This window comes from Pantherophis guttatus, chromosome 1 (assembly GCF_059756535.1).
Source record: "Pantherophis guttatus breed Tessera chromosome 1, ASM5975653v1, whole genome shotgun sequence".
In the NCBI taxonomy this organism is placed as follows: domain Eukaryota; kingdom Metazoa; phylum Chordata; class Lepidosauria; order Squamata; family Colubridae; genus Pantherophis; species Pantherophis guttatus.
Genome location: NC_142063.1, coordinates 13404388 through 13411442, shown reverse-complemented (window position 1 = coordinate 13411442; position 7055 = coordinate 13404388).

Here is a 7055-nt window from a genome sequence, read left to right as displayed (position 1 = left end):
CCCTTTTGCGACCTTCTAACCAGCAAAGTTAACGGAGAAGCCAGATTCGCTTAACAGCCGGGTTACTAACTTTATCAATTGCGGTGATTCATGTAACGACCGTGGCAAGGAAGGTCGTAAAATGGGGCAAAACTCACTTAACAGATGTCTCACTTAGCAGCGGAAATTTTGGGCTCTGTTGTGGTCATAAGTCGAGGACCACCTGTATTTAGCCAGATAAAGGGGGTTGAGAAACACTCTGGAATTCAGCTCCCCAAAGTCAAATATTTCTGTTTTCCTTCCAGTTATGCAGGTAGTCCTCGCCTTACAACCATTCGCTCAGTGAAAAAAGTAACTTATGAGTCCGTTTGTCACCCTTAACGATGCAGCAGCATAACCCGCAGGTCATGTGATGATCAGATTTGAGATGATTGGCAACTGGCTCTTTTTATGACAGTTTCAGCATCTTGGGAATTACGTGATCCCCTTTTGTGACCAGCAGAAGTCAGCGGGGAAGCCAAATTCACTTAACAACCAGGTTGCTAATTTAACAACCGCAGCGATTCACTTAACAACTGTGGCAAGAAAGTTCGTAAAAAGGAGCAGTGGGAATTAACTGTTCTCTTTTTTTCCCCTGCCCTGGTAAAATTTAGGAAAACATGTTTCCACTCCACCCCATTTGCAAAGGCTGAGATTTTTTTTAAAGGCACCACTTTTTGAGTTTTCTTGCTTGTGAGAAATGGCAATTGAAAGTGGTCTGATGTTTAATCTCCCACACTTTTTTCTTCCAGCCCCTCTAGTTTTTTTGCTTTTTTTTTTTAACTCTTCCCCGTTGCCGAGTTGCTCAAGAGAGCAAAGGCCGAATCTCCTGGCTTTCAGCCTCATCCTATGAAGGCAGGAAAATCGGTAGGTGGGTGGGCAGAGGTGGAAGCAGCTTAAGGCAGCCCGGTTCACTTCATGGCTAAACCAGCTTGCTCCCCATTTCAAAATTCAGGGTATAACATTGCAGAGCTTGTTAGCTCCAAAAGTGATGGCTTATTATGGTCCTATACGAAAGATTTTTATTTTAAAAGGCACATACCCAGTGTTGAAATTCCTCTTGTGTTTTGGTACGAAAGTAGTTTGTTCCAGTAGTGCCAATTCCTCAGCGTGTCGCTCTAGTCTAGGAGTTTGCAACGACGTCCACTGTACGCCTTGTGGACTTCAACTCCCAGAATTCCTGATCACATGACCGCTGGGATACATGGCTGGCTCAGGAATTCTGGGAGATGAAGTCCACAGGGCATAAATGTGCCGCAATTGCACACCTCTGTGCCGGGATGTCCTTCCCTGCCTAGGTGCCCTTCCCTTCCCCAGAGGTGTGGGGACTAACTATCACAGCAAAAAAAACCCCACACCTGTGGGAATGTGAGATGCTTCTCAATAGCTGGCAGGCTGCCCTAAAAATCTTAAGGACTCCTTTGTCTGTTTCTGCTGCAAATATTTTCCTTTTTTTTTTGGACTCAAAGCTGCTGCTGCTGCTACTTACCAGACCAAATTCTCTTCCATCCTTGGCATTAAAACTTCGTACAAGTTTCCTAAATTATTGGATATCGTCCCAAACTCCTCTTTGCAATGCAAAGAGTTCCAGATTTTCCTCGCTTTCTCCAAAATCGGCATAAATCTGCCCCAAAAGGAACATGGTTTTCATCTGGGGCAAACTTAATCACACATTTCACTACAGATAGCCTTCGATTTTACGACCACAATGGAGCTTTTCCCATCATGGTTGTAAATCGTGTCAGTCATAAAATGGGTCAGTGTGTGAACATCCTGATTTTACGAGCTTTTTTTTTTTTGTTTTTTTTTTGCCAGTGGTCATTAAGCGAACGCAACGGTCCTAAAGTGGCCACCGTGGTCATTAAGTGAGTGTAACAGTCATAAAGCAAACCAACGATCTTCTATGGGCCTAGCTTTGCCGAAAACCGATTTTTCCCCTCAGCAAAACACAGTCACATGATCGCAAGACTGCAAATGGCCTCAAATGCGAATGAAATCCGGTCATCTGACTGCAGGGGAGGCGACTGTCGGATCTTCAGATCTGGGTCATAAGTAGCCCCCCCCCCAAATAGTTCCATCATGACTTTGAATGGTCGCTCAGCGAACGGTCATAAGCCGAGGATTACCTGTATCGGTGGGTGGGAGGGCTCTAACATACATTTCAGCAGGCATTTCGCTGGGCCTCGGCCTAGCCAGTTACGTCCAGAGAAATTTCAACTGTTATCTTACCTTTAAAAAAGGATTCCTTGTATAGGACAGAAAGTTTCATTTTCTTGGATAATTCTTGCCGTTCAGCTCTTTTGTACTTTCTTAAAAACTAGTTAAATCTTTTAAACCAGGGGTCTCCAAGCTTGGCAACTGGAAGCCTGGCGGACTTCAACTCCCAGAATTCCCCAGCCAGCAAAGCTGGCTGGGGAATTCTGGGAGTTGAAGTCCGCCAGGCTTCCAGTTGCCAAGCTTGGAGACCCCTGGTTTAAACTATCTAGCATGGCAGTTATCAAATGACACGAGTAAACTCTGAGTTTCTTCCCATGAAGCTGGACACTTTTGTGCAGTTTACACACACACATACACACACAAAACCGTATCCCTACCACACATTGCCGGTACAACTGTGTGAGGGATACAAATTTCTAAATAGCCAAGAACCAAAATTAAGAATATTTTTTTTAACAGAATAACAAGAGTTGGAAGGGACCTTGGAGGTCTTCTAGTCTAACCCCCTGCTCTTCTTGCCCCCAACCCACAAGTGTTTAAATCAAGTTATTTAAGCATCGCTGCTGGCTGGGGAATTCTGGGAGCTGGACGTCTCCACATGTCTTAAACTTGCTTTAAACTTTAAAAGCTGCTTTTAGATCTTTTTACCTGCTTAGCATTTTTTTTGGTCCTGATGACTTATTTTCCCTCGAAAATAACGATTGGAAAGAGCAGGAAAAATCAGGAAACTATGCAAAATCGCTTGAGGACAGAGATGATTCGAAACCCCTGAACTAACCACAAACACCCCCAGTAGGATTTAAAAATGTAATAGCCATAATAAACCCAGTTAGTTCGATTGGAGGTTTTGCTGGCCCACGAGCAGCCAGAGAATTTTTTTTAAAAAGCCTTACGACTCAGGAAAGATTTTAAGATGTTTTGAGTGCCTCCTGTCCTCTTTGCTATTCCACCTCAAAATAATGCTTTCTTCGTGATTTTCAGAATGCTAGGTGGCTCTTTCACATTCAGCGAAGAAGGAAAAAAATGCAATTTTTCTTCTTGCTTTCTCGGAAAAGTGGCTAATAAAGCCGAGGAGGCCCCCCCCAGAGGACATCCATCCCACTTCCCTCAAATGGTCTGTCTCCATTTTTATCAGGAAAAAAAAAAAGATGATGTCATAGCTACTTTTTGATTAAATTATTATGTTGTTTGTTCTATTGATTGTATTTTGTAAATGGGAAAAAAAACAGCCCCTTTTTCTTCCTTCCCCCCCAACCACCCCCCCCCGTGGCACTTTTTAACCGATTTCGATGACTCCTGGTTTTGTTTTTTTTTCCTATGCATATTTATAATGAATTGAAAAAAAAATGTATATATGTAAAAAGTGGGGGAGGATTCTTTCCTTTTTCGCTGTTGAACAATGTGCCTTTTGACTAATGATTTCAGGATTTTGTACTTGCATCAGAAGGATTAAAATATTGGCATTTCAGTTGAATGAAGAAATGAAAGGTTTTTGTACGTACGTGGGTGGGGTGGCAGGGAGGGAGAGAGGAAGAATGGAGGGAGGGAGGGAGGGAGGGAGGATAGGAGGGAGGGAGAAAAAGGGATTGGAAGAGGAGTGAGGTGGGACGGAGGGAGGGAGGGGAAGAGGAGAAAGGCAAAGAAGGAAGGAGAAAATGAGAAAGGTAGATAGGTAGATCAAAGGAAGGAAGACTAGGGAGGGAAGAAGGAGAAAAGGATTGGAAGAGGAGGGAGGGAGAGAAAGAGGAAGGCAAGAAAGGAAGGAGAAAGAATGAGGAGAAAGGTAGGTAGGTAAGTAGATCGAAGGAAGGAAGGAAGGAAAAATAGGGAGGGAGGAGAAAGGGACTGGAAAAGGGAGGGAGGGAGAGGAAGAGAAGGAAGACGGAGGAGAAAATATGGAGAAAGGTAGGTAGGTAGATAGGTAGATCGAAGGAAGGAAGGAAAAATAGGGAGGGAGGAGAAAAAGGGATTGGAAGAGGAGGGGGATGAGAAGGAAGACAAGAAAGGAGAAAGAATATGGAAAAAGGTAAGTAGATCGAAGGAAGGAAGGAAGAATAGGGAGGGAAGGAGAAAAGGATTGGAAAAGGGAGGGAGGGAGAGAAAAGGCAAGAAAGGAAGGAGAAAGAATATGGAAAAAGGTAAGTAGATCGAAGGAAGGAAGGAAGAATAGGGAGGGAAGGAGAAAAGGATTGGAAAAGGGAGGGAGGGAGAGAAAAGGCAAGAAAGGAAGGAGAAAGAATGAGGAGAAAGGTAGGTAGATAGGTAGATCGAAGGAAGGAAGGAAGGAAAGAAAAATAGGGGAGGAGAAAAAGGGATTGGAAGAGGAGGGAGAGGAAGAGAAGGAAGACAAAGGAGGAGAAAATATGGAGAAAGGTAGGTAGGTAGGTAGGTAGGTAGGTAGGTAGGTCAAAGGAAGGGATGGAAGCTGATAAAGAGAGATCCAAACTAGAATTAAGGAGAAATGCTTTGACTGTGAGAACCATCAATCAATGGAATAACTTGCCTTCTGGACTTGTGGGGGCTCCATCCCTGGAGGTTTTCAAAAATACGCTGGACAACTACTTGACTGGGCTGGTATACAAGGTCTCCTGCCTTGGACAGGGGGTTGGACTAGAAGACCTCCGAGGTCCCTTCCGGCCCTACCATTCTATGTAATATGCAGTTTTCTGCAAGCCTGTGTTCAGACACGGAAGACCTTCCTTGCGTACAAAAAACAGAGCAGTCAGAATGATTGGCATGCGGAGAGTTTCTCAACGGATTCTTTTTTTCCAGAGGGCAGAGGTAGTCCTTGACTTAACAACCATTAAACTTATTCCCGCTTTGCATTCATGCTAGGGAATCCCCACCTTGGGACTTAGTTCCTACTTAGGTTGCTCCTTTTCTGCCAAAGTAAATCTTCCCTTCAATTTTGATCGTTTACTCGTAAGTCATTCTTAAAACTTCTTGTTTACATGAAAGCATTCCTCCCCTTGAGCCCTCACTAGAGTCAAAGGGCAGGAGAGAGATCTGAATTAAGTTCTCATCCGGTTTTGGCATCGTATTTCTTGTTTGCTCTTGCACTGGCACTGGTAATAATTAATGCCTGTTACGGAGAAATCAGGGGGCACCGCAAGGCAACACAAATTAGCTGGAGCTGAACTGGGACACCAAATTCCAACTCTCAGTGGTGCTAAAAGTAAAGCTTCAATGAAGAAATAGAGAGCCAGTTTGGTCTAGTGCTTAAGGCACCAGGCTAGAAACTGGAAGACAGGCGAGACTTAATCCTGCTTTAGGTATGAAAGCTAGCTGTGAGATTTTGGGCCAATCACCAGGAGATAAGGAGCTCTAGTCCCGCCTTAGGCATGAAATCTGGCTAGGTGATTTTGGGTTAATCGCCAGCAGACTGTGAGTTCTAGTCCTACTTTAGGCATGAAAGCTGGCTGTGAGATTTTGGGCCAATCACCTGGAGACATGGAGTTCTAGTCCCGCCTTAGGTATGAAAGCTAGCTGTGAGATTTTGGGCCAATCACCAGGAGATAAGGAGCTCTAGTCCCACCTTAGGCATGAAATCTGGCTAGGTGATTTTGGGTTAATCGCCAGCAGACTGAGTTCTAGTCCTACTTTAGGCATGAAAGCTGGCTGTGAGATTTTGGGCCAATCACCAGGAGACGTGGAGTTCTAGTCCCGCCTTAGGTATGAAAGCTAGCTGTGAGATTTTGGGCCAATCACCTGGAGACATGGAGTTCTAGTCCCGCCTTAGGTATGAAAGCTAGCTGTGAGATTTTGGGCCAATCACCTGGAGACATGGAGTTCTAGTCTCGCTTTAGGTATGAAAGCTAGCTGTGAGATTTTGGGCCAATCACCAGGAGACGTGGAGTTCTAGTCCCGCCTTAGGTATGAAAGCTAGCTGTGAGATTTTGGGCCAATCACCTGGAGACGTGGAGTTCTAGTCCCACCTTAGGTATGAAAGCTAGCTGTGAGATTTTGGGCCAATCACCAGGAGACGTGGAGCTCTAGTCCCGCCTTAGGTATGAAAGCTAGCTGTGAGATTTTGGGCCAATCACCTGGAGACGTGGAGTTCTAGTCCCGCCTTAGGTATGAAAGCTAGCTGTGAGATTTTGGGCCAATCACCAGGAGACGTGGAGTTCTAGTCCCACCTTAGGCATGAAATCTGGCTAGGTAACTTCGGGCCAATCACCTGGAGACATGGAGTTCTAGTCCCGCCTTAGGTATGAAAGCTAGCTGTGAGATTTTGGGCCAATCACCCGAGACATGGAGTTCTAGTCCCGCCTTAGGTATGAAAGGTAGCTGTGAGATTTTGGGCCAATCACCCGAGACATGGAGTTCTAGTCCCGCCTTAGGTATGAAAGCTAGCTGTGAGATTTTGGGCCAATCACCCGGAGACATGGAGTTCTAGTCCCGCCTTAGGTATGAAAGCTAGCTGTGAGATTTTGGGCCAATCACCAGGAGACGTGGAGTTCTAGTCCCGCCTTAGGCATGAAAGCTAGCTGTGAGATTTTGGGCCAATCACCTGGAGACATGGAGTTCTAGTCCTGCCTTAGGTATGAAAGCTAGCTGTGAGATTTTGGGCCAATCACCTGGAGACATGGAGTTCTAGTCCCGCCTTAAGGTATGAAAGCTAGCTGTGAGATTTTGGGCCAATCACCTGGAGACGTGGAGTTCTAGTCCCACCTTAGGCATGAAATCTGGCTAGGTAACCTCGGGCCAATCACCAGGCAACATGGAGTTCTAGTCCTGCCTTAGGCCTGGAAGTTGGCAGGGTGACTTTGGGCCACTCAATCTCTCAGCCCAACCCACCTCACAGCCTTCTTGTTGCGGGA